Source organism: Terrapene carolina, unplaced genomic scaffold, assembly GCF_002925995.2.
Source record: "Terrapene carolina triunguis isolate 2854851 unplaced genomic scaffold, T_m_triunguis-2.0 Scaffold837, whole genome shotgun sequence".
NCBI classification, from domain to species: Eukaryota; Metazoa; Chordata; order Testudines; family Emydidae; genus Terrapene; species Terrapene triunguis.
In genome coordinates, this window is record NW_020665188.1 from 5,617,988 (window position 1) to 5,645,256 (window position 27,269).

General features: G+C 45.5%; 2 protein-coding genes across 5 annotated transcripts in view; one reads left to right on the forward strand and one right to left on the reverse strand.

Annotated features, from left to right (window-relative positions):
* The window catches only part of SEPTIN2 (septin 2), a 62,284-nt gene extending 43,877 nt beyond the window's left edge, over positions 1-18,407 (reverse strand). The window contains exon 1 of one of the 4 annotated variants that reach the window (XM_026660820.2): positions 18,340-18,407. The gene's annotated coding sequence lies outside the window, so the exon portion shown is untranslated. Of the gene's footprint in view, positions 1-3,253; positions 3,274-3,589; positions 3,705-18,339 lie in introns of those variants that run through there. The other 3 variants (XM_024214389.3, XM_024214390.3, XM_029913741.1) reach the window with 3 other exon arrangements.
* HDLBP (high density lipoprotein binding protein) overlaps positions 3,937-27,269 on the forward strand; it is an 87,034-nt gene continuing 63,701 nt past the window's right edge. Inside the window, exon 1 of the mRNA XM_024214396.3 lies at positions 3,937-4,005. The gene's annotated coding sequence lies outside the window, so the exon portion shown is untranslated. The remainder of the gene's footprint in view (positions 4,006-27,269) is intronic.

Below are 27,269 nucleotides of genomic sequence, written 5' to 3' on the forward strand. Positions count from 1 at the left end.
GCGCGGTGCGCATCAGAGAAACTTTGAAAACGAGTTTTTTGACTGGCCAGGCTACGGTGTGAAACTTCTGTTTGTTTCTCCTTGATGAACCCTCCGCCCCTCCCCCCCCACCCGGTTAACTCTACTTCCCTGTAAACCAACCACCCCACCCTCCCCTACCCTCCCCACTTCGAGCACCACTTGCAGAGGCAATAAAGTCATTGTTACTTCACATTCATGCATTCTTTATTAATTCATCACACAACTAGGGGGATAATTTCAAAGTTAGCCAGGGATGGGTGGGGGAGGAGGGAAGGAAAAGGACACACTGCAGTTTAAAACTTTAAAACTTTAACACTTATTGCTCGGGAAATCATCTGGGGTGGAGTGACTGGGTGGCCGGAGGCCCCCCCACCGTGTTCTTGGGCGTCTGGGTGAGGAGGCAATGGGACTTGGGGAGGAGGGCTGGTGGTTACACAGGGGCTGTAGCGGCGGTCTGTGCTCCTGCTGCCTTTCCTGCAGCTCAACCATACGCAGGAGCATATCAGTTTGATGCTCCAGCAGCCAGAGCATAGACTCTTGCCTTCTGTGTGCAAGCTGACGCCACCGCTCATCTTCAGCCCGCGATTCAGCACGCCACCTCTCCTCTTGAGCCCGAGATTCAGCACGCCACCTCTCCTCTCGCTCATATTGGGCTTTTCTATAATCAGTCATTGACTGCCTCCACGCATTCTGCTGGGCTCTGTCAGCGTGGGAGGCAGCCTGTAGTTCTGTAAACATTTCATCATGCGTCCTTCGCTTTCGAATATTCACTAGCCTCTGTGAAGGAGAAAGATTTGCAGCTGGTGGAGGAGAAGGGAGAGGTGGTTAAAAAAGATACATTTTAGAGAACAATGGGTACACTCTTTCACGTTAAATTTTTCTGTTCACATCACACAGCACATGTGCTTTCGTTACAAGGTCGCATTTTTCCTCTTATATTGAGGGCCTGCCGGTTTGGTGTGAGAGATCACTCACGCAGTGCCAGGCCACAGACTTCAGCTTATAGGCAGCCATGGTAAGACACAGTCTTTTGGCTTTTTTAACCTTCTTAACATGTGGGGATGGTTTCAAAACAGTACTGCTCTCATTAACCATACCAAGCACCCGTTGGGTTGGCCATTTAAAATGGGTTTGCAATGTAAAAGGAGGGGCTGCGGTTTCAGGGTTAACGTGCAGCACAAACCCAACTAATTCCCCTCCCCCACACACCCAATTCTCTGGGATGATCACTTCACCCCTCCCCCCCACCGCGTGGCTAACAGCGGGGAATATTTCTGTTCAGCAGAGCAGGAAGGGGCACCTCTGAATGTCCCCTTAATAAAATCGCCCCATTTCAACCAGGTGACCGTGAATGATATCACTCTCCTGAGGATAAGAAAGAGCGATAAGGAATGGATGTTGTCTGCATGCCAGCAAACACCGGGACCATACGCTGCCATGCTTTGTTATGCAATGATTCCAGACTACGTGCTACTGGCCTGGCGTGGTAAAGTGTCCTACCATGGCGGACGGGATAAGGCAGCCCTCCCCAGAAACCTTTTGCAAAGGCTTTGGGAGTACATGAAGGAGAGCTTTCTGGAGATGTCCCTGGAGGATTTCCGCTCCATCCCCATACACGTTAACAGACTTTTCCAGTAGCTGTACTGGCCGCGATTGCCAGGACAAATTAATCATTAATCATTAAACACGCTTGCTTTTAAACCATGTGTAATATTTACAAAGGTACACTCACCAGAGGTCCCCTGTGTGCCCACAGGGTCTTGGGTGAGTTCGGGGGTTACTGGTTCCAGGTCCAGGGTGATAAACATATCCTGGCTGTTGGGGAAACCGGTTTCTCCGCTTCCTTGCTGCTGTGAGCTATTTACATTATCTTCATCCTCATCTTCCTCTTACCCCGAACCCGCTTCCCTGTGTGTTTCTCCAGTGAAGGACTCATAGCACACGATTGGGGTAGTGGTGGCTGCACCCCCTAGAATGGCATGCAGCTCCGCGTAGAAGCGGCATGTTTGCGGCTCAGCCCCAGACCTTCCGTTTGCTTCTCTGGCTTTGTGGTAGGCTTGCCCTAGCTCCTTAATTTTCACGCGGCACTGCTGTGCGTCCCTGTTATGGCCTCTGTCCTTCATGGCCTTGGAGACCTTTTCTAATATTTTCCCATTTCATTTACTGCTTCGGAGTTCAGCCAGCACTGATTCATCTCCCCATATGGCGAGCAGATCCCGTACCTCCCGTTCTGTCCATGATGGAGCTCTTTTGCGATCCTGGGACTCCATCACGGTTACCTGTGCTGATGAGCTCTGCGTGGTCACCTTTGCTCTCCACGCTCAGCAAACAGGAAATGAAATTCAAACATTCGCAGGGCTTTTCCTGTCTACCTGGTCAGTGCATCTGAGTTGAGAGTGCTGTCCAGAGCGGTCACAATGAAGCACTGTGGGATAGCTCCCGGAGGCCAATAACGTCGAATTCCGTCCACACTAACCCAATTCCGACCCCCTAAGGCCGATTTTATCACTAATCCCCTCGTCGGAGGTGGAGTAAAGAAACCGGTTTAAAGGGCCCTTTAAGTCGAAAGAAAGGGCTTTGTCGTGTGAACGTGTCCAGGCTTAATTCGATTTAACGCGGCTAAAGTCGACCTAAACTCGTAGTGTAGACCAGGCCTCAGTCCTAGTCCCGCCCAGTTCACAACCTTCACTTCCACAGCCCAGTAAATTCCACCCCTAACAGCCTGTGAACCTGCCCAGAATTGCCACTGGACCTGAACTTCCCCCTTCAGCTAGAGTTTGAGCAGGTCTGTTAGTTCCACAATACAATAAGAACTAAAGTAATTTAAATTTTAAAGGCTAAGCTGTTAATGCTTACATTTAATTGTTAATGCGTAAACTTGTGTGTGTGTAAAGCTGTACACTGTAACTTTGCAGACAGTGATCCATTCAAACAGTGAAAATTCACAGTGGTGTAATTGAAACACATTCTTCTTCCGAACTACCTTTTGCAGGAGTACGTTTCGGTAGCTACAGCTACGGCCAGAAAGCCACAAGGCTTCTCCAAAGCTGGGGGGAGGGGTGTGTGTGTAGGGCGTTAAGTGCATAGTATTTGAAAAGCGCGTTAGCCTTCGATTTTGAAACGCTAGGGGGGAAAAAACCCTCATCTGCCCCTACCGTACAGCCATCTCTCCTCTCGCTCGCACACCAGAGAGGGTGGTGCCAAGCAAAGGCGAAATCGGCCTGCCGGCTACCTTATCAACGCAGAAGGGACGAGCGAGCCCTCCGGCGATCCCCAGCACTGCATCTCTGGAGCCCTGAAAGACATCGGGCGGGGGTACCCGACAGCTAGGGAGTGCGGCGCCCGCCCCCAGCCACGGGGATTCTCCCCCCAGCATCGCCAGGCAGCTGCCCGAAAGCAGGGCGCAGAAGCAGCACCACTGGACACTGCGGGGCCAGCCCCGCGGAAGCTGGGAGCCGGGGATGGGGGAAGGGCGAAGAAACGCGCCCCTGTTTGGCTCCAGAGCCCAGACTCCCCGGCCTGGAGTTCTCCTCCCCTGGAGACTGGGGGCCGCCGCCGCGCCCCTCACCTGGCAGCCTGGGCTGTGCAGAGCGATTGCGGAACCAAACTCTTCGAACCGTCCCTCAGGCTCGCGCACTCGCTACGAGTCTCGCCACTCAGGCTCTCTAGCTACAGTCGCGCGCGCCTTTGCAGACCCCACCCCAAGGGCGGAGCCGGGGACTGACAGCGCGAAGGGACGCAAGCACGAGCGGCAGATTTAGGATAAACGTGCGCCTGCGCGTCTCAGGAGCCCTAAAAGCGCATGCGCTTAACTGACTGCGCGGACGCACGCGCCGTTCCTGTGGCGATTTGACAGGACAAGGGTGCGTGGGGGAGGGGCCACCCTTATGCTGGCAGGTCACGCACATCCCTCTCCTTTACCAAGATGGCGGCCGGCCCCTCAGCCTCGTACCCAGCATAGGCTTCGCTGTAGGCCTATTAGAGGTAATGCCGATCTCCGCTCACACTCGCTATGGCAGCGCGATAAAATGGGGGGTCAGGGACGCATCAGGTAAGAGGGGCCGGACAGCTGAACCCGACTCCCCACCCGGGGGGGCTGGGAGGACTCTGCTGCCTCCAACAAGCTGACGGCAGCAGAGAGACGGGCTTGGAGCCCGCAATATCTAGCCAGCACTCATCTTCGCTCTATGGTTTGTTCCTTTTCTATTGGTGCTGGTGGACCACGTGCTAGTGGTACTCCCCCTCGCCCCCCGTTACCATAGAGCGGGGCGGAGGGAGAGGCAGCCGCCTTCCGGTGGGGGCTGGGGGCGGGACTATGTGCACTGCTCAAGAGAGGGGCGTATGCAGCTACAGCTGCGGGGGTGCCACTGTCCAACCTCCCACCCAGTTGTGGGTGCAGAGTGCATGTAGTCTCACCCCTGCCACCCACTTTTAACCGGGTGGCAGCTTCATCCTCCCCCCGTAGATCAGTGGCAGGGGGAGTGTTGCCATCTCCAGGTATTTAAAATATATGAGTCATGGTCTGGTTCCCCCACACCACCAAATTCATGAAATTGTAAATGTGTATGGGGTGATTTTTATTTGCCATTGGGTTTGTGCAGCATTGGAGGCAGATTTTGTTGCTGCTCTCAAAAACATGAGCTAAAATGAAATTTTAAAAAGCTGATATTCTGATGTATTCCCATACTTACGGTTTAAGGCTATATCTGCAAAGGGAGATTAGGCACTAATTGGGGTGAGGAGACAGTGTTCCCTCATTTAACTTTGTGGTGGCTTTGCTCCCAGCTCCATTGGGCCTGCCTTTGCATTCCCTTGGAAAATTATTGCACTGGGGTTTGGAGTTTAACTTCTTCCATCCCCTGCAGCAATGGCAGCCTTAGAGATTCTCTAAGTTTGCTAGCCCCCAGCACCTAGCTGCAGCATAAACTTCCCCCAAGATGTCCTGCCCCTGTCCCTCTCTAGCCTTGAGGGGATCAGACATGGCAAGGGTAGTTCAATCTCCTTTCTGCTGAAACAGCAACAAGGAAACTTCTGCTAGTGGCTTTAGTAATATCAACACCTGTCCCTTGGGAACAGGGGCCAGACCCTCCAACTCACTGCATTTATTATTTAGTGCTTGGGTATAGAATCATAGAATATCAGGGTTGGAAGGGACCTCAGGAGGTCATCTAGTCCAACTAGGGTGACCAGACAGCAAGTGTGAAAAATCGGGACAGGGGGTGGGGGGTAACAGGAGCCTATATAAGAAAAAGACCCAAAAATCAGGACTGTCCCTATAAAATCGGGACATCTGGTCACCCTAAGTCCAACCCCCTGCTCAAAGCAGGACCAATTCCCAACTAAATCATCCCAGCCAGGGCTTTGTCAAGCCTGACCTTAAAAACCTCTAAGGAAGGAGATTCCACCATCTCCCTAGGTAACCCATTCTAGTGCTTCACCACCCTCCTAGTGAAAAAGTTTCCCTAATATCCAACCTAAACCTCCCCCACTGCAACTTGAGATCATTACTCCTTGTTCTGTCATCTGGTACCACTGAGAACAGTCTAGATCCATCCTTTTTGGAACCCCCTTTCAGGTAGTTGAAAGCAGCTATTAAATCCCCCCACATTCTTCTCTTCTGCAGACTAAACAATCCCAGTTCCCTTAGCCTTTCCTCATAAGTCATGTGTTCCAGCCTGCTAATCATTTTTGTTGCCCTCCGCTGGACTCTTTCCAATTGTTCCACATCCTTCTTGTAGTTTGGGGCCCAAAACTGGACACAGTACTCCAGATGAGGCCTCACCAATGCTGAATAGAGGGGAATGATCACGTCCCTCGATCTGCTGGCAATGCCCCTACTTATAAAGCCCAAAATGCCGTTAGCCTTCTTGGTAACAAGGGCACACTGTCGACTCATATCCAGCTTCTCGTCCACTGTAACCTCTAGGTCCTTTTCTGCAGAACTGCTGCTTAGCCATTTGGTCCCTAGTCTGTAGCAGTGCATGGGATTCTTCCGTCCTAAGTGCAGGACTCTGCCCTTGTCCTTGTTGAACCTCATCAGATTTCTTTAGGCCCAATCCTCTAATTTGTCTAGGTCCTTCTGTATCCTATCCCTACCCTCCAGCGTATCTACCACTCCTCCCAGTTTAGTGTCATCTGCAAACTTGCTGAGAGTGCAGTCCACGCCATCCTCCAGATCATTAATGAAGATACTGAACAAAACCAGCCCCAGGACCGACCCTTGGAGCACTCCGCTTGATACCGGCTGCAAACTAGACATGGAGCCGTTGATCACTACCCGTTGAGCCTGATCTAGCCAGCTTTCTATCCACCTTATAGTCCATTCATCCAGCCCATACTTCTTTAACTTGCTGGCAAGAATACTGTGGGAGACCGTATCAAAAGCTTTGCTAAAGTCAAGGAATAACACGTCCACTGATTTCCCCTCATCCACAGAGCCAGTTATCTCCTCATAGAAGGCAATTAGGTTAGTCAGGCATGACTTGCCCTTGGTGAATCTATGCTCACTGTTCCTGATCACTTTCCTCTCCTCTCAGTGCTTCAAAATTGATTCCTTGAGGACCTGCTCCATGATTTTTCCAGGGACTGAGGTGAGACTGACTGGCCTGTAGTTCCCCGGATCCTCCTCCTTCCCTTTTTTAAAAGATGGGCACTACATTAGCCTTTTTCCAGTCATCCGGGACCTCCCCCAATTGCCATGAGTTTTCAAAGATAATGGCCAATGGCTCTGCAACCACATCCGCCAACTCCTTTAGCACCCTCGGCTGCAGTGCATCCGGCCCCATGGATTTGTGCTCATCCAGCTTTTCTAAATAGTCCCAAACAACTTCTTTCTCCACAGAGGGCTGGTCACCTCCTCCCCATGCTGTGCTGCCCAGTGCAGCAGTCTGGGAGCTGATCTTGTTTGTGAAGACAGAGGCAAAAAAAAGCATTGAGTACATTAGCTTTTTCCACATCCTCTGTCACTAGGTTGCCTCCCTCATTCAGTAAGGGGCCCACACTTTCCTTGACTTTCTTCTTGTTGCTAACGTACCTGAAGAAACCCTTCTTGTTATTCTTAACATCTCTTGCTAGCTGCATCTCCAAGTGTGATTTGGCCTTCCTGATTTCACTCCTGCATGCCTGAGCAATATTTTTATACTCCTCCCTGGTCATTTGTCCAATCTTCCACTTCTTGTAAGCTTCTTTTTTGTGTTTAAGATCAGCAAGGATTTCACCGTTAAGCCAAGCTGGTCGCCTGCCATATTTACTATTCTTTCTACACATTGGGATGGCTTGTTTCTGCAACCTCAATAGGGATTCTTTAAAATACAGCCAGCTCTCCTGGACTCCTTTGCCCCTCATGTTATTCTCTCAGGGGATCCCACCCATCAGTTCCCTAAGGGAGTCAAAGTCTGCTTTTCTGAAGTCCAGAGTCTGTATTCTGCTGCTCGCCTTTCTTTCTTGTGTCAGGATCCTGCACTTGACCATCTCATGGTCACTGCCTCCCAGGTTCCCATCCACTTTTGCTTCCCCCTACTAATTCTTCCCTGTTCGTGAGCAGCAGGTCAAGAAGAGCTCTGCCCCTAGTTGGTTCCTCCAGCACTTGCCCCAGGAAATTGTCCCCTACACTTTCCAAAAACTTCCTGGATTGTCTGTACACTGCTGTATTGCTCTCCCAGCAGATATCAGTGTGATTGAAGTCTCCCATGAGAATCAGGGCCTGTGATCTAGTAACTTCTGTTAGTTGCCGGATGAAAGCTTCGTCCAGCTCATCCCCCTGGTCTGGTGTTCTATAGCAGACTCCAACCATGACATCACCCTTGTTGCTCACACTTCTCAACTTTATCCAGAGACCCTCAGGTTTTTCTGCAGTTTCATACCGGAGCTCTGAGCAGTCATACTGCTCTCTTACATACAATGCAACTCCCCCACCTTTTCTGCCCTGCCTGTCCTTCCTGCATAGTTTATATCCATCCATGACAGTACTCCAGTCACATGAGTTATCCCACCAAGTCTGTGATTCCAATCACATCATAGTTCTTTGACTGTGCCAGGACTTCCAGTTCTCCCTGCTTGTTTCCCAGGCTTCTTGCATTTGTATACAGGAACTTAAGATAACTCGCTGATCGTCCCGCTTTCTCAGCATGAGACAGGAGTCCTCTCCTCTTGCGCTCTCCTGCTCGTGCTTCCTCCCGGTATCCCATTTTCCCACTTACCTCAGGGCTTTGGTCTCCTTCCCCGGTGAACCTAGTTTAAAGCCCTCCTCACTAGGTTAGCCAGCCTGCTTGCAAAGATGCTCTTCCCTCTCTTTGTTAGGTGGCGCCCGTCTCTGCCTAGCACTCTTCCTTCTTGGAACACCATCCCATGGTCAAAGAATCCAAAGCCTTCTTTCCGACACCACCTACGTAGCCATTCGTTGACTTCCACGATTTGATGGTCTCTACTCAGGCCTTTTCCTTGCACGGGGAGGATGGACGAGAACACCACTTGCGCCTCAAACTCCTTTATCCTTCTTCCCAGAGCTACGTAGTCTGCAGTGATCCGCTCAAGGTCATTCTTGGCAGTATCATTGGTTCCCATGTGGAGAAGCAGGAAGGGGTAGCGCTCCGAGGGCTTGATGAGTCTCGGCATTCTCTCCGTCACATTGTGAATCTTAGCTCCTGGCAAGCAGCAGACCTCTCAGTTATCCCGGTCAGGGCGACAGATAGATGACTCAGTCCCCCTGAGGAGGGAGTCCCCGACCACCACCACCCTCCTCCTTCTCTTGGGAGCGGTGGTCGTGGAACCCCCATCCCTAGGACAGTCCATCTCATGCCTTGCAATCGGTGGACTCTCCTTCTGCTCCCTTCCCTCAGGTGTATCATCTAGTCCTCTCTACAGGTACTAATGCGGATTGTGAACATGAAAACGGTTGCTTACCTGTATCTCCATTGCTGGTACATGGACGCTCTTCTTTCTTCTTCTAGAGGTCACATGCTGCCAAATTTCTTCACCGTCCCTCTGTCCCCGCTGCGCAGCCTGCTTTGATTCTTCAGAATGTTGTGACTGTAGAAGCATATCCTGACATCTGTCCAGGAAATCTTCATTTTCTCTTATGCAACCAGAGTCAATACTTGTGATACATAGCACTGTAGCCAGAGGTTAAAGACACATTCTAAGTCCCCAGGGGTTTATACTATGAGCGACTCAACATGCTTGATTGATGCTGTACATGTTAGGTTGCTTCTTGTGGGTATTCTTACTTATGTTTTAGTAAGTCGGGTGAAGATTTTATGCTGCTAAACTTCTGATTCGGGATTAGAGTTGTCATTTCCATTACTATTGTCTTGAGGCACATCTGCCATCTGCTCCACAATCTCCCACCCTCCGACAAAAGCCCTGTGACCAACACAGATCATTTAGCACCTTCCGCCACGTGCTTATCTAATCCAGAAGCTATTCACATAAAACAATTTTAAAACTGTTTTACATCTTTGTTAAAAGAAGGCTAGTGAAGGAGAAATAGAGCTCAGGAACAGGTTTTCTGAGTTGGAAAATGAAGAAGGGGCACAGCAGGCAGTAACAGAAAGTGGGAGGGCAAGGAAGAAGAGAAGGGCAACTAGTCCTACAAGAAGAAGGGAATAGTCAATGAAGTTAGGCGGAGTTGGGAGCCACTGGAGGATAGAGACTGACTCTCAGAAGATTGCAAGAGAGAACAAAAGACCAGAGGACTTGCAGCCAGAAAGAACAGGAGGAGGGCCAGAAAATCACACCAATACCCGGAGGAAGTGGGTCTACGTGATTGGTGACCCTACTAAGAAGGACAGGCCTGGCACCAGAGCTGATCCAGAGAACAGAAGGGTGTGCTGTCTGCAAGGAGCTAAAATGTGGGATATGGACCTGAGACTGAAGAATACTCCAATGGGAGCAGGAAATAATTCACTCATTGACCTTTGCATGGGAACAAATGATACGCTAGATTCTCACTAGAACGCATCAGTGGAGACAGTGCCAGGCTGGGGAAGATGCTTAAAGAAGTGAAGGCTTAAATGATCTTCCATGGGATTCTACCTGTCCCTAGAGGAGGAGAACAAAGGTGAGACAAGATCATGATGATCAACAGATGGCTCGGGCAATGGAGGACTTCGGGATGTTCAACCACTGGGAGGATTCACGGACAGAGGACTGTTCTCATCGGATTGACTCTACCTGAGTAGTGAGGGAAATAGACTTTGTGATGGAGGTTGGCACAGCTGATTAAAAGAGCTTTAAACTAGGAATTTGGGAGACGGTTGGGAGATATACTCATGTAATCTCCATGCCTAATTTGAATATTGACCAGGAGGAAAAAAATCAAGAAAGATAATATTGCAATGGAGAAAGGAACAGCAGTGGGTAGGAGAATGGACATTAAGAGGAAAGATGGTGCCAATACCAATCAAGCCAGACTGCAATACTGGCAGTAGAATGACTGTACCTAAGCAGGTGAGGAATCTGGCTGAAGCCAAGCAGAAACAACTAAGATGTCTGTACATCAATGCAAGGAGCCTGGGTAACAAAATGGAGGAATGAGAATTACTGGTGCAGGAAGGTGAAACCAGATATTATAGGGATAACAGAAACATGGTGGAATAGTAGCCATGACTGGAGTATAGGTATTGAAGGGTATGTGCTGTTCAGGAAAAACGGAAGTAAAGGTGATGGAGTAGCATTGTATGTTAATGATGAGGTAGACTGTAAAGAAATTTAGAAGTGATGGGAATGGATAACTGTGTGTTGGGACAAAATTACTTTGGGAAGAATGCTACCAGAGGCTCCCCTGTGATAGTGCTTGAGGTATGCTACAGACCCCCATGATCCAATCTAGATATGGATAGAGACCTCTTTAATATATTTAATACAATAAAAACCTACTGGGAATTGTGTGATTATGGGAGGCTTTAACTTCCCAGATATAGATTGGAGGACAAATGCTACTAATAATAGTAAAGCCTACATTTTCCTGGATGTGATCATAGACGCTGGCTTCCTCTGGGCCTGGGGGTGTTCAACCCCCCACTCTGCCCCAGATCCCGCCCACACGTGCCTCATTCCACCTCTTCCTGACACCACCTCATCCCTTCTCCCATGTCCCTGCCCCCACGCTGCCTCTTCCCGCCCAGTTCTGCCCCCTCCCCTGGGCGCACCTTGTCCCCACTCCTCCCCCTTCCTCCCAGAGCCTGCTGCACACCACAAAACAGCTGAAACAGCTGGTAGGCGCTGGGAGGGAGGGGGAGTTGATTGGTGGAGCCACCGGCGGGCGGGAGGTGCTGGGGGAAGGGAGGAGCTGGCTGCCAGGGTGTGCTAAGCACTTGCTAATTTTTTTCCATGGGTGCTCCAGGAGTCAGCGCCTATTGAGGTGATAACTGATAGATTTCTTCACCAAATAGTCACTAAATCTACAAGCAGTGATGCCATTTTAGATTCAGTATTGGTGAGTAGTGAGGATGTCATAGAAGAATTGATTGTAGGGGACAACCATGGTTAAAGTGATCATGAGCTAATTCAATTTAAACTAAATGGAAAGATAAACAAAAATAGATCTGCAACTAGGGTCCTTGATTTCAAAAGGGCAAACTTAAAAAAATTAAGGGAATTAATTAGGAAAGTAGACTGGGCTGAAGAACTCAAGGATCTGAATGTGGAGGAGGCTTGGAATTACTTTTAAGTCAAAGTTGCAAAGCCTATCCGAAGCCTGCATCCCACACAAGGGGAAAAAATGTGTAGGTAAATGTTGCAGACCAAGCTGGAAGAGCAAGCATCTCAAACCAATGATTAAGAGAGAGCCTAAAAAGAATGGAAGATGGGAGGTTTCCTTGCTGACCCATATCTCTTGGAGGTCAGAAAGTGAAGGGGAAAAGTGAACTTTCAAAAGCCCCACAGAGCTGGACCTTGCAAGGGAAATTAAAACCAATAGTAAAAGGTTATATACCATATAAATAAAAAGAAAATTAAGAAAGGAAGTGGGGACCGCTAAGCATTGAGGATAATTTAGGGATGGCCCAACACCTAAACGAATACCTTTATTAAAAATGGAGGCAAAGTAACAAGGAGCTTTGGGGTACTGGCAGGCTGGCTAGTGGAAATGAGGCTATGGAAGTAGAAATTATCACATCCAAGATGGAAGTCAGATTTAAAACAGATGAATGGGACTAAATCAGGAGTCCCAGTTAATCTCCACTCAAGAATATTAAAGGAACTGGTACATGAAATTGCAAGCCCAATAGCAAGGATTTTTAACAAAACTTTAAACTCGGGTTGTACCCTGTGATTAGAGGATTGTTTATCTAGTACCTATTTTTAAGAGAGGGGAAAAAAGTGTTCAGGGAAATTACATACAATTGAGATTAAACTAATAGGCCTGTAAGTGTAACCCAGGCCTGTTTGGTGTGGCACTTTATCCCCCTCTAGTGACACCTAGACCACCTAGAGATTGATGAGTCTGCTACAGTCTTGGTTAAGAGGCATGTGGCTTTTAGCTCATGCAGTAGAGGCTCATACACAAAGCTTCAGAAGTCCTAGGTTCAATCCTGGCTGCCGATGACCGGGGGCCTTACATAAAGTCTTAAGAACAAATTTTGAAATAGAAAGTACTTAAGGACATAGAGGTAGACAGTTATTGGGATAAAAATACAACATAGTTTCATAAAAAGTAGATCATGCCATACCAACCTGATCTTCTCCTTTGAGAAGATAGATAACTGATTCTTTTTATCTATCTATTTATTTATTTATTATTTTTAGACAAAGGAAATGCAGTAAATCTAATCTACCTGGATTTCAGTAAGGTATTTGACATAGTTCCACATGAGGAAATTATTAGTTAAATTGGAGAAGATGGGGATTAATATGAGAATTTAAAGGTGGATAAGGAACTGCTTAAAGGGAAGTGTCACACTTTTGTCCAATACGTTATGTTCTTCTATGTGTCTGACAATTTTTTTATTCTTTACTATTGTTTCAACTAATTTGCCGGGTACTGATGTTAGACTTACCGTTCTGTAATTGCCGGGATCACCTCTAGAGCCCTTTTTAAATATTGGCATTACATTAGCTATCTTCCAGTCATTCCAGTCACATAGGGAAGTATTATTACCATTATACAAGGCACTCGTGAGACTTATCTAGAATACCGTGTGCAATTCTGGTCTCCCATGTTTAAGAAAGATGAATTCAACTGGAATAGGTGCAGAGAAGTGCTACTAGGATGATCAGAGGAATGGACAACCTACAAAATTAGTTGAAACAATAGTAAAGAATAAAATTGTCAGACACAGAAGAACATAAATTGTTGGGCAAAAGTCAACATGGTTTCTGTAAAGGGAAATCATGTCTTACTAATCTATTAGAGTTCTTTGAAAGGGTCAACAAACATGTGGACAAGGGGAATCCAGTGGACATAGTGTACTTAGATTTCCGGAAAGCCTTTGACAAGGTCCCTCACCAAAGACTCTTACGTAAATTAAGTTGTCATGGGATAAGAGGGAAGATCCTTTCAAGGATTGAGAACTGGTTAAAAGACAGGGAACAAAGGGTAGGAAGAAATGGTAAATTTTCAGAATGGAGAGGGATAACTAGTGGTGTTCCCCAAGGGTCAGTCCTAGGACCAATCCTATTCAACTTATTCATAAATGATCTGGAGAAAAGGGTAAACAGTGAGGTGGCAAAGTTTGCAGATGATACTAAACTGCTCAAGATAGTTAAGATCAAAGCAGACTGTGAAGAACTTCAAACAGATCTCACAAAACTAAGTGATTGGGCAACAAAATGGCAAATGAAATTTAATGTGGATAAATGTAAAGTAATGTACATTGGAAAAAACAACCCCAACTATACATACAATATGATGGGGGGCTAATTTAGCTACAACTAATCAGGAAAGCGATCTTGGAGTCATCGTGGATAGTTCTCTGAAGACATCCACGCAGTGTGCAGCAGCAGTCAAAAAAGCAAACAGGATGTTAGGAATCCTTAAAAAAGGGATAGAGAATAAGACGGAGAATATCTTATTCCCCTTATATAAATCCATGGTATGCCCACATCTTGAATACTGTGTACAGATGTGGTCTCCTCATCTCAAAAAAGATATACTGGCATTAGAAAAAGTTCAGAAAAGGGCAACTAAAATGATTAGGGGTTTGGAACGGGGCCCATATGAGGAGAGATTAAAGAGGCTAGGACTTTTCAGCTTGGAAAAGAGGAGACTAAGGGGGGATATGATAGAGGTATATAAAATCATGAGTGGTGTGGAGAAAATAACTTTTCTTTATTCACTTACTTATTCCCATAATATAAGAACTAGGGGCCACCAAATGAAATTAACGGGTAGCAGGTTTAAAAGAAATAAAAGGAAGTTCTTCTTCACACAGTGCACAGTCAACCTGTGGAACTCCTTGCCTGAGGAGGTTGTGAAGGCTAGGACTATAACAGGGTTGAAAAGAGAACTAGATAAATTCATGGAGGTTAAGTCCATTAATGGCTATTAGCCAGGATGGGTAAGGAATGGTGTTCCTAGCCTCTGTTTGTCAGAGGGTGGAGATGGATGGCAGGAGAGAGATCACTTGATCATTACCTGTTAGGTTCGCTCCCTTTGAGGCTCCTGGCATTGGCCACTGTCGGTAGACCGGATACTGGGCTGGATGGACCTTTGGTCTGACCCAGTATGGCCATTCTCCTGTTCTACCTTATGAGAGGAGACTCAAGGAACTTGACTTATTTAGCCTAACCAAATGAAGGCTGGGGGTGATATGATTGCTCTCTATAAACCCATCAGAGGGATAAATACCAGGGAGGGAGAGGAGTTAAGTTAAGCACTAATGTGGACACAAGAACAAAGGGTTATAAAATGACCATTAACAAGTTTAGGCTTGAAATTAGACAAAAGTTTTTAACCATCAGAGGAGCTGGAACAGCCTTTCAAAGGGAGTGGTGGGAGTAAAAACCTAACTGGCTTCAAAACTGATTTTGATAAATTTACATGGTGGGGAGAATGATATGATGAGACTGCCTACAATGGCATGTAGCTAATCTGTGACTGCTAGTAGCAAACATCTCCAGTGGCCACTGATGGGACACTAGAATATGAGGGCTCTGACTTACTACAGAGAATTCTTTCCCTGATGTCTGTCTGATGGGCCTTGCCAAAATGCTCAGGGTCCAACTGACCACCATATTTGGGGTCAGGAAGGAATTTCTCCCCAGGTCAGATTGGCAGAGACCCTGAGGTTTTTTGCCTTCCTCTGCAGTGAGGGGCACCAGTAACTTGCAGGTTTAAACTAGTGTAAATGGTGGATTCTCTGTAACTTGAAGTCTTTAAATCATGATTTTAAGACTTCAGTAACTCATCCAGAGGTTAGGGATCTAGGAGTGGGTGAGCGAGGTTCTGTGGCCTGCAGGCCAGACTAGATGATCATGATGGTCCCTTCTGTCCTTAAAGTCTATGAACTAAGTTTAAAACATGGCTTGTGAGCGACATTTCAGAGGTAGGAGTAAAACCCTATTGCACAGCTAAGTGTGTAAGACTATCCTTGCAGAAGCAGGTGGTCTAATGAACAGGATATTGGACTGGGAGTCAAGTTATGGGCCCTATTCTTGGCTCTGTCACTGAGCTGCAGTGTGACTGTGACGTTACACTCCATATGACTTATGGAAATATGCTAATGAGTGTGAATATAATGTAACTGGAATATGCTTTATGCAAAAGGTGTCTTACTCTGAAACTACAAAGCTTATAATCTACTGAGTGTGTTCATCCTATTTGTATGAATGTATCATTCTTGTATCTGAAGCTAGAAATATGAAGTATTACTCTAAAGTTCTATTGTAACTACGCAAAGTGTGGGCCATTAATGGTGGTTTAGAATCTTGATGGTTCCCATTAACCAGGACAATTGGTTGTAAATGGCTCTGTTTACTTGTAAGCCTTCCTGTGCTCATGTGAGTAAGGCTGGAAAGAATGGAGGCTTCCGGTCTCACAGGAAATGTGACCATGTCACCTGCTACTGGAATCCATCTTAAACCTGGTGCTTTTCCATTTAGAAGGAGGGGTGGGAACCCAGAGAGAAAAAAGATTCCCGCCTTGTGCCGAAGCCATAAAAAGGGGTGGAACAGAACAAAGGGGGCTCGAGTCATGAGAAATTCCCTAGTTACCACTTGAGCTGGAACTAACAAGGACTGTACCAGGTGAAAAGATTGGGCCCAGACTAAGAAGGAGTCCAGCCTGTGAAAGAAGCTTATTGGAACATCTCTGCGGGTGAAATTTACCTGTATTCAGTTTCTTTAATGTATTAGGCTTAGACTTGCGTGTTTTGTTTTGCTTGATAACTTACTTCTGTCTGTTATTACTTGAAACCACTTAAATCCTACTTTGTATACTTAATTCCTAAACAAAAGTGATTTTATTAACCCAGAGTAAGTGATTCATACCTGGGGGAGCAAACAGCTGTGCATATCTCTCTATCACTGTTATAGAGGGTGGATAATTTGAGTTTACCCTGTATAAGCTTTATACAGAGTAAAATGGAATTATTTGGGGTTTGGATCCCATTGGGTGCTGGAGATAGGTGACTTGCCCCCAAAGCTGCAGACTGTAACCGAAACTGCTCAGCAGGTTTCCTATCTCCTCCCACTCTGTCTGCGTTGTCTAGATTGTAAGCTCTTTGGAAGAGAGACTGTCTGTAACTATGCATATAAACAGTCTCTAACACAATAGAGCTCAAGATCATAGCTGGGATGACCAGGTGTCTGGTTTTCGACCACAACACCCGGTTGAAAAGGGACCCTGGTGGCTCCAGTCAGCACTGTCGACCAGGCCATTAAAGTCAGGTCGGTGGTGCTGTGGAGCTAAGGCAGGCTAGACCCTACCTGTCCTGGCACCGTGCTGTCCCCCGGAAGCGGCCAGAAGGTCCAGCTCCTAGGTGGGGGGGCCATGGGGCTCTGCATGCTGCCCCAGCCCTGAGCCCCCCCTCCTGCATCCCGGAGCCCTCACCCCCCCATACCCCAGCCCAGAGCCCCCTCGCACATGCTGAACCCCTCTGCCCTACCCCCCAGCCTGGAGCCCCCTCCTGCACCCCAAGTCCCTCATCCCAGGCCCCACCCCAGAGCCTGCACCCCCAGATGGAGCCCTCGCCCCCCAGTATCCCAGCCCCCTCCTGCACTCTGAACCCCCTCATCCCCAGCCCCACCCCAGAGCCTGCACCCCCAGCCGGAACCCGCACCGCCTCCCACACCACTACCCCAGCCCGGAGCCCCCTCCTGCACCCTCATTTCTGGCCCCACCCCGGAGCCCGCATCCCCAGTTAGAGCCTGCATCCCCTGCTGCACCCCAACCCCCTGCCGCAACCCAGTGAAAGTGAGTGAGGGTGGGAGAGAGCAAGCCACGGAGGGAGGGGAAATGTAGTGAGTGGGAGGCAGGACCTCAGGGGAAGGGGCAGGGCTAGGGTGTTCGGTTTTGTGGGATTAGAAAGTTGGCAACCGTAATCATAGGTGAGGCTTCTAGCCCCCATTGTAATATTAATCATGAGAGGGAGAGGGAATTCCTCCTTGATCCCAACTTCTGATAAGTATATGCTCAAAGCATGAGGAATGGTAATTGCAGTAGTAGTAATTCAGCTAGTAGAACTGCAGATATTCTTCTTAGTCATGTATCTAGTGAGATACTCATTACACTATTTAATAGACTATGGTAGGGGTTAGAAGAGGAAGTCTGTGAACTTGGGTTCTAGCTCTCATTCTGCTACCGATGTATACTGTGATCTAAAGTAGTTATGCTGGTACAGTACAAAAGTGGTAACCCACCCTCCATCCAGTGTGGATGTAATTGTACCAGTATAGCTTATTTCCCTTATGGTATGGGAATGTGGTAAACTGGTATAAGGCATCTTTATACCAGTAGTTATTTTGGAAGAAAAAAGTCACACCACTAACAAAAACAGTTATACTAGTACAAAAACTGCTTAGATCAGGCCTCAGTTTATCCATATGCAAGCTGTGAATATGGATACTGAAGTCCAGGGAAAGCACCATGTCAAGAAGTATAGGCCTTTTAGGGGCCCCTGGAGAGGACTCCATGGCCATGATACACCCCACCTAGTAGCAACCCTATAAGAAAGCCCCAGCAATCTTAAAAGTGGCCTGGGTCATTAACTTAAATCCCAGCAAAGTTTTTAGTCCGCTGAGGAAGACACATCTAGCCAGGAAGTAGTGAGCCTAGTTTGGCTAAGAACTATTTATCCAATAGTCTGTCACAGACCGCATACAGACCCAGGACTAGAGCTGTGAAATAGTTAGATGGGTGTTATTTATATTAAAATACCTTACCAAGTCCCAAGAAGAGATGGGAAAGTAGAATTCAATTGCAGGTTGTATGCTGTAGAGGTAGCATCTCTGTTCCTCCTCCTAACTGTTCTTACCTTGAAATAATAAAGTAGGTATTTTAAGGTAAAATGTTAGTGAAACTTTCTTTAATGTTGGGAGAGACTGTTTATTACTGGCTGTGAGACTCCATTTTGAGTCAGATAGGGAGGACTGACTGGCCAGAATTTATAAAGGGCGGAGTTAAGAGATTTATCAAATTGATCTCTAGGGTTGAGGAGCAATGCATTTTGGCTTGGGAACTTTGTCTCATTAAACTTTAGAGGTTCATAGCTCAGAGGTTTATTTTAGCTTACAAGTATAGCCTAAAAACTTCTCTACCCTGGGAATTTAGCGTAGCTTCTATGCTTGCTCTAGCTTTACAGAGCTCTCTCCAGTTCAGCTCTCTATCCTAGTTTTAGAAGCTTAGTGTGGGTTAGGAATTCATCCTGGACTGGGACCTACAGTGGGAAGACTTGAGTTAAAGGTTTGATTTAGCAGCCTCTTTGCCTTAAAGGAAGGCTTGTTTATTTCTTCTGAAGCTGCTTTTGTAAGTTAAACTAACATGTTTCCCAAAGGATCTTAAATTAAAACTCCCTTACTCTATTTTTTTCCCCCCTGTTTCCCTTCACTGCACTTATGAGTCAGTGCCCCACAGCTCACATGTTGTGACTCTAGTGAGACAGCATTTAAAGAGCTTTGTTTCGGTGAAAGAAATTTATTGCTATGGTACCAGAGAGAGAGAATCTTCCCTTCTTAGATCATTTCTATGCTTTTGGAAAGTTCTGGGTTGTTGGAGGATTTTTTGTGTGTTTAAGGATTTAATTTGCATGAAGACAATGTGGCCAGTCTGTGATGGGTTTTGTTTTGTTTTTTCTACAACAAGAATTTGTGCTCTACATTAAACCTGAAGAGGCTGCTCTTTTTACTTAACCCAGGCCTTCTGTGAAGTTTTTCTTTCCAGCTATACAGATTCTGGTATTGCCTTAAGCAGCATAATAGAAATGCCAACATCATTCCGCGTATCTGAAGGTAGCAGGATGTTGGGTATCTTATCAGATGGTCATCTCTGGACATTGCTGGTGGCAACCCCCTTGTCTTTGGCTAGTAAATTCAGTCTTTTGACTTGTAGTAAATGTCAGGTAAATTTTCAAGATGTGAAGATAGCTATTGTTCATCCTTTGATCAAAATTACTGTGGAAGTTCAAAATAGTATTAGATGTAGTAATGCCTTGCAGCAGTGAGTTCACAGGTAAACTTTTGGTTTAAATATATCACAATTTATTGTGTGCTCATCTGATTATTGGGAAATATAAGTAGTTAGTTCCTGCTACGAGATACATGAGGTAAGAGGAAGATCAACGTGTCTCTTCTTAAAAACTTCAACTTCTTAAAAAACAAAATGGTCCTAATCTTTAGTCTCTCCCTTTCCTCTTGTCTAATTACTGTTGTAATTATCATTTTCCTAGCAATGCTCTTACCAAAGAGATACTTAACTGAGCTCATGTAATTGGCCTTCCAGCAACTGTTGGATTAGGGAAGAAGACCCTGTGCAGAAGCAGAGTCTAGGACTGTTGTTACTGCGCTGTACTCTGCAGGGGTAGCAGCACAGGCATGTCAGAAAGGCACACAAACAGACAGGGATGGAGGGACTAGGTCAGGAATTCTCACAACAAATTTTTTTGGTGGCTTCAGAGCATGGCCACCAACTCTTGCTGGTGGCCACTCTGACAATTTTTCCTAAAATACTTTACTAACTTTAGGAAAAACAAATAAAAATGCAAATATACATGTCTCTATCATTGTAATTTATTTATGTAGGGTTGGTGGGGTGTGTTTGTTTGTTGTTTTTTTTTGCAAACTCAATAACAATAACGTACAGTTGTTTCTATTCTTTACTGGACATAAACAGAATAGAAACAAAAAATAAAATGCTTTGCATGTTCTTGTCTTGTGGTGTTTTTCTTTTTCTTTTAAGACTTGCTCGCTAGTAAGCCTGCTGCTGTGAAAAGTGATATTTATATGTTTGTTAATAGCATTTTTCACAGAAAATAGCTATTTTATTTCACAGAGAATAGCTAACTGGGAGGCAGTGAAAAGAGATATTAATAAACATACAAATATCACTTTTCACAGCAGATTTACTCAGCCCTGGCAAGCTGGGGGACAAATTAAGCCCCGGATGGGGAGGTGGATAGGGAGGCAGCGGGGGCCAGGGGCGCTGGATGGGAGCTGGAGGAGGCAGCGGGGGCCAGGGGTGCTGGATGGGAGCTGGAGGAGGCAGCAGGGCCCAGGGTGATTGGGGGGGGGGGGTGAGGGAGTTGTGAGCCTAGGGCTAGGGAACAGAGCCCACCACCACACAGCTGGAGCCCAAAGCCCCATTGCTGGAGCTTGCCACCCACGACCCCAGGTCTGAAGCCGAAAGCCCGAGCCCCACTGCCACCAGGAAGGTGGGGAACTCACACCGGCTGCCTGCTCCTCCTGTGTTTCTGGCTCCAGATGGGGATAGGACCCAATCACTTCTGGTGGCCCTGGGAGAGGGGCCACTGTTCTTCTCCCTCTCCTCCTTCCCCCTCCCCCCCCAATCACCACCCAGGAGGCTGTGGCTACAAGAAAAGCCTCTGGTGGCCACATGCGGCCATTGTGGTCGCATTTGAGAAACCCTGGACTAGGTCTTGTGTTCTAATAGCAGCAGCATGTAGGGCTGACCTTGTTCTCTCTCTCTCTCTGTATACATAGACACTGATTACATTGCTGAGGCAGTGTGCTCTGCCCCTGGTGGAAGCATGTCATTTGTCACTCTTTATTCAACAGCAAAGGCTGATGAAAGGAGCCACGTCCAGCTTAGAGGGTTACTGAATGTAGAGAGAGAGAGATGCTGGGAGATCGCCAAAAAAAGGAAATGCTGGAAGAAATCCAAGGGGAGGAAGAGAGAGAGGGAAAGATGTTTATGGGTTAATTTCAGGGGAGAGATTGTACTTGGGTGAATTTTGGCTACCACTTCGGTAGCTGAAAGAAATCAAGAAATAAAACTTCTGTAAATCCACCTACTTGATTGTTTCATATTGTGGAAGGGACCTCTCTTGATGGAGTGCTGCTGAATTAGTGTAAAGTAAAACAGATGTTATCTATGCATGAAAAGTGGAAATGGGACCAGATTTTTGTCGTCCTCAATTGCAAGAATTCCAGTGTCTGGATTTGTTTTCCAGTGATGCTCTGCTCTCCCTTAGAGGGAAGAATGTTATAAGTGTTGCAGGTGGTTGTCAGAATGAAGCATACATACACCGAAGCAATATGTATACCACATATCCACATCATTCGGCACTTAATATCAGTGAATGCAAAAATAACAGAAATTAGGCTTGTTTGCACAAGAGCTAAATTCTGCTATTACATGGTAGCTATGTATCTAGCACGGTATTTCCTCAGTAACTAAACACTACACCTTAACAAGAAAGAGTTGAAATCGTGTCAGTTCTTTGGCCATTATTGTCTTAGAGGGAGACTTGCTGTAAACCAACCTCAGATTCTTCTTGAAGTAGTAGACTTATAATTGTTTGTCTGCAATTCTCCTTTTACCCAGTAATAGTACTTTCACACTCAAAATTAACGCAGGTATCTCAAACACATGACAGTAATCAAACACTTAAAGGAAAGCTGATGCTTGGCTCCATCTTGAATATTCACATAGTAAACAACATTTGTGAAGTAGAAATAGCTTATTTTTATAGAACTAATGTGACTAGTGGCATGATTTCATCAAACACATAGCTTTCAGCAAATGGCAGAGTAGGTTTGGCGTGTGAATAAATAGCTTGCATGAGCGAGGCCTATGCTAATATCAGTCTCTCCACATCTTTTCCAACAGAATTTGTGGTGGTTTGTATGAAACTTCTGATTAAAAGCCTGTGTCTGAGAGGTGCTGAGCATTCACAACATCCACTAGCTCAAGCTGGTTCAAGCACTTCCAGGCCAGCTGCAATTCCTCACAATTGAGGCCCCTCCTCCATAACCATCCATGCACTCCCATGTGTTTAGAATTAAACCTGTATATTCTATGCATCTTCTAAAATGAGTCAAAGACAAGCCTGATTTTAGGCTCTAGGTAGAAGAGAAGCTATGTGGGAAGGATGCAGCAGCAGGGCAAGGACAGGCTGTGGGAGCATGAGGAGAGGAGGGTAAAAGAATACAGCAGGGAAGGGATGGAGTCAGATGAAGGAAATGGTCTAAGAGAGGCAGCAGCTGCAGAGGTGGGATCAGAGAAAGCCCTAACTGGGGACAGCAAAGCACCCCTGGACAGAGGAAGGTGCCAGGAACTACTTAACTGCATTTGTCAGTGTTCCTCTTTGCCCCAGTGGCAGTCCTGTATGGAGCGCAAAGGAGAACTTTCTTTGTGTGTGTCTCTCTCGCTCACCATCTCCCTGGGGGCATTGCAGGCTGGGCACCCTTTTTGAGCCAGCCCTGCTAGTCTCAAAGGGAACGGGGGGTGCTCTGTACCTATTCAGATCAGGCCCTAATTGTATCAGTTGCTCATGTATGTACAGATTTGTATTTATCTCTGTTTGTAAGAGATAAAGTTGGACTTAAACCTGTTTAACAGCTATTGAACGGAAAGCCACAGAGAAAGGGGATATCACTGGCCAGGCAGAGTGAAAATACCATGTTTAAATTTAAAGTACAAATTACGGTAGGCCTATTGTTACATATGCTTATAGGTTCACAACTAAGAGTTCAGCAGTTACTATGTAGAATGAGAGGCATGTGTTTGAGGGGATCTCTGAGTCTGAGGAGGGACTGGTGCATTGCTTAAAAGTAGAGCTGGCCAAATAGTAAAACAAAAAAAACCCACCCTGATTCATAAATATTTTCTTATGATTAAAGTGTCGAGTGTCATTGATTGGGCTGTGTCACAAGGATGGGAATAGCTACCAAGTATTTAATTTTTAAAAAAAGTTTGTGAATCCTGGAAGTTTCACAAATTTGAACTCCACTGTTGCCTGAAAACCCACAATGGATAGTGTAGTAAACGTTTCAGTTATCCACCAGGGAGCAGAAACTATACAGAGTGCTGCGTGTGTGACCACAAATAATGACTAGTCAAAGTGAACATTTAGTAACACAGGCTGAAAAATTATTCATAAATTCCAAATTCTTTGGTGAATACATACATTTGAAGAAGATCAGGAATGATTCACTAACCTCAATCCATAACAAATATTATTGGTAACAAATAGTGTGACTAGCTGTACTCAAAGCTTTCTCTCTTCCACCACAGCTAGCTTAGAGAGGCCTTGCAGCTTTGGGAGACAGAGTCAGTCTGGTTTCTTTACTGCCAGTTTAGATTGCCATACTATAACTGCATCTAACACATGGAGAAACCCTTTTTTGGATTAGTAGAGATTAGGAATTAGTGCTTGTATGTGGACATAGTGAGCCCCTTGTGCATGTGTAACGTCGACAGACCCCAGTCGTCAGTGGGCGGGATCAAACCTGGGATCTCTGGGAGCTTATTTCATGAGCCTCTACTGCATGAGCTAAAAGCCAACTGGTTGTTAGCTAAGGCTGTAAAGCAAACGCATTTTTCTCTTTCTCTGTCTCTCTCTCTCTCTCTCGGTGCCACTAGATGGGACAGAACACCACACCACATCCAGGAGGTGTGTGGATTACACATGCACCATGGATAGCAATGGTTAGGACGAAGGGAAGGCTATGCTTAAATAGCTACGGTCCCATCATTACTTAAAAAAGTTGGCATTGTAACTAGACACTTGTTATAGTCTTTTCAGACCCAATATTGCCAATCCCAAGTGGTCAGAAGTCATGAGCCCCCCAAAATAATGATTGGCATAAAAATAATGATTAAAAAAATTGGGACTTCTTTTGTTGTTTATTATTATTTGTATTACTATCGCACCGAGGAGCCCTATTTATGGAGCAGGACAACATTGTGCTTATATTTGCCTTCTGGTTTTTGAGCTTTTACAGTTCACACTTTCAAGCTTTTCTCTATAACCAAGACAGCCAGAAACTTAACAACAAAAGCAGCTGAGATTCTCATGTAATCACATGACTCCAGGAGCTGGGGCTTTAAGAAAAACATCAGATATTTTTGAGACTTGCCACCTCTTCAGATTTTGTTGCAACACTGGATACAATATTATTAGGGCTGTCACTTAATCGCAGTTAACTCACGCAATTAACTCAAAAAAATTAATTGTGATTAAAAAAATCAGTCGTGATTAATCGCACTTATAACAATAGAATACCAGTTGAAATTTATTAAATATTTTTGGATGTTTTTCTACATTTTCAATATTGATTTCAATTACAACACAGAATACAAAGTGCACAGTGCTCACTTTATATTATTATTTTTGATTAAAAATATATGCACTGTAAAACTGATAAAAGAAATAGTATTTTTCAATTCACCTCATACAAGTACTGAAGTGCAATCTCTTTATCATGAAAGTATAACTTACAAATGCAGATTTATTGATGTATTTATTGGTTACATAACTGCACTCAAAATCAAAACAGTGTAAAACTTTAGAGCCTACAAGTCCACTCAGTCCTATGTCTTATTCTGCCAATTGCTAAGACAAACAAGTTTGTTTTCATTGACGGGAGATACTGCTGCCTGCTTCTTATTTACAATGTCACCTGAAAGTGAGAACAGGTATTCACATGGCACTTTTCTAGCCGGCATTGCAAGGTATTTATGTGCCAGATATGCTAAACATTCGTGTGCCCCTTTCATGCTTTGGCCACCATTCCAGACGAGATGCTTCCATGCTGATGATGCTCGTTAAAAAAATTATGTGTCAATTAAATTTGTGACTATACTCCATGAGGGGAGAATTGTGTGTCTCCTGCTCTGTTTTACCCGCATTCTGCATATATTTCATGTTATAGCAGTCTCGGATGATGACCCAGCACATGTTTGTTTTAAAAACACAAAGAAGGTACTGATGTGAGATTTCTAAAAATAGCTAGAGCACTCGACCCACGATTTAAGAATCTGAAGTGCCGTCCAAAATCTGAGAGGGACAAGGTGTGGAGCATGCTTTTAGAAGTCTTAAAAGAGCAAAAACAACGAGGAGTCCTTGACAAGGACTCCTCGTTGTTTTTGCTGATACAGACTAATACGGCTACAATTCTTAAAAGAGCAACACTCTGATGCGGAAACCTCAGAACCTGAAACACAAAAAAAGAAAATCAACCTTTCTGCTGGTGGCACCTGACTCAAATGATGAAAATGAACATGTGTCAGTCTGCACTGCTTTGGATCATTATCAAGCAGAACCCATCATCAGCATGTAAGCATGTCCTCTGGAATGGTGGTTGAACATGAAGGGACATATGAATCTGTAGCGCATTTGGCACGTAAATATCTTGCAACGCCAGCTACAACAATGCCATGTGAACGCCTGTTCTCACTTTCAGGTGACGTAAACAAGAAGCAGGCAACATTATCTGCTGCAAATTGTAACCAGCCTTGTTTGTCTGAGTAATTGGCTGACCAAGAAGTAGGACTGAGTGGACTTGTAGGCTCTACAATTTCACATTGTTTTATTTTTGAATGCAGGTTTTTTGTACATAATTCTACATTTGTAAGTTCAACTTTCATGATAAAAAGATTGCACTACAGTACTTGTATGAGATGAATTGAAAAATACATTTTTTTTGTTTTTTACAGTGCAAATATTTGTAATAAAAATAACTATAAAGTGGGCACTGTACACTTTGTATTCTGTGTTGTAATTGAAATTAATATATTTGAAAATGTAGTAAACATCCAAAAAATATTTTAAATAAATGGTATTCTGTTGTTAACAGCGTGATTAATCGTGATTAGTTTAATTGCGCAATTAATCGCAATTAATTTTTTTAATCGCTTGACAGCCCTAAATATTATTAGTGTTTTAAGGAGCTAAAAGGAACCATATTAGATTTTTCTATAGTACCCGGCATCATAGGCCTTGGCTACACTTGGGAATTCACAGTGCTGCTGCGGCAGCGCTGTGAAGCGCGAGTGTAGTCACGCCGCCAGCGCTGCAAGAGCTCTCTCGCAGCGCTGTAAGTACTCCACCTCTCCGAGGGGAGTAGCTTGCAGCGTTGCGAGTGAGCGTGCAGCGCTGCAGGCTCTGATCACACTGGCGCTTTACAGCGCTGCACTCACGGCGCTGGGGGGGGGGGGGCGTTTTCATACCCCTGAGCGCAGCAAGTTGCAGCGCTGTACAGTGCCAGTGTAGCCAAGGCCTTAGTCTCTAAACTAGATAAAAATCTCTCTCTTTCCACTATTTCCATATTTAAATCCTCAATACCTCTCTAATCACTCCTTTGTAGGGGAAGCTTTCTATTGTTCCTTCCACTGTGGAGTTAACTCTTTGTCCTTGCTCCCTTCTCCTTGTCCATCTGAGTTGTCTTTCTGTAATCTCTTGGCATTTTTCTTTGCTCTTTCACAGTTTGTTGTGGTGGTTGCTCATACTTACTTACCTAAATCAAGTCAGTGAGGGGAGGGTGGGTTATGGTCTTTTAAAAATGCTGTAAACTGGTCCTCTTAGATAAATCTGCTCTGTAAAGCATCAGCAAGGGGTGTTTGTACAGTATGTGTATCAGGCAGCACATTGGGAGACCCCAAGCTAAGATATGGATCCTGTTTTTCACTCCCCCGATCTGTGCCAGGAGATAGCACAGAGATCACACTTAGCCTCCAGAAGAAAAAGTACAGGCTCTGAGACCCTAGTAGTCTCATGCTACATGATATTTACTGCACCTTCTGGCAACAGCATACAAAAAAGTACCACATGTTCATTCTAAATTACAATTGCTAGAGGGGAATTCGAGAAACACTGCAAGGATGAATGGACAAGAACATCAGTCTACCAGCCAAT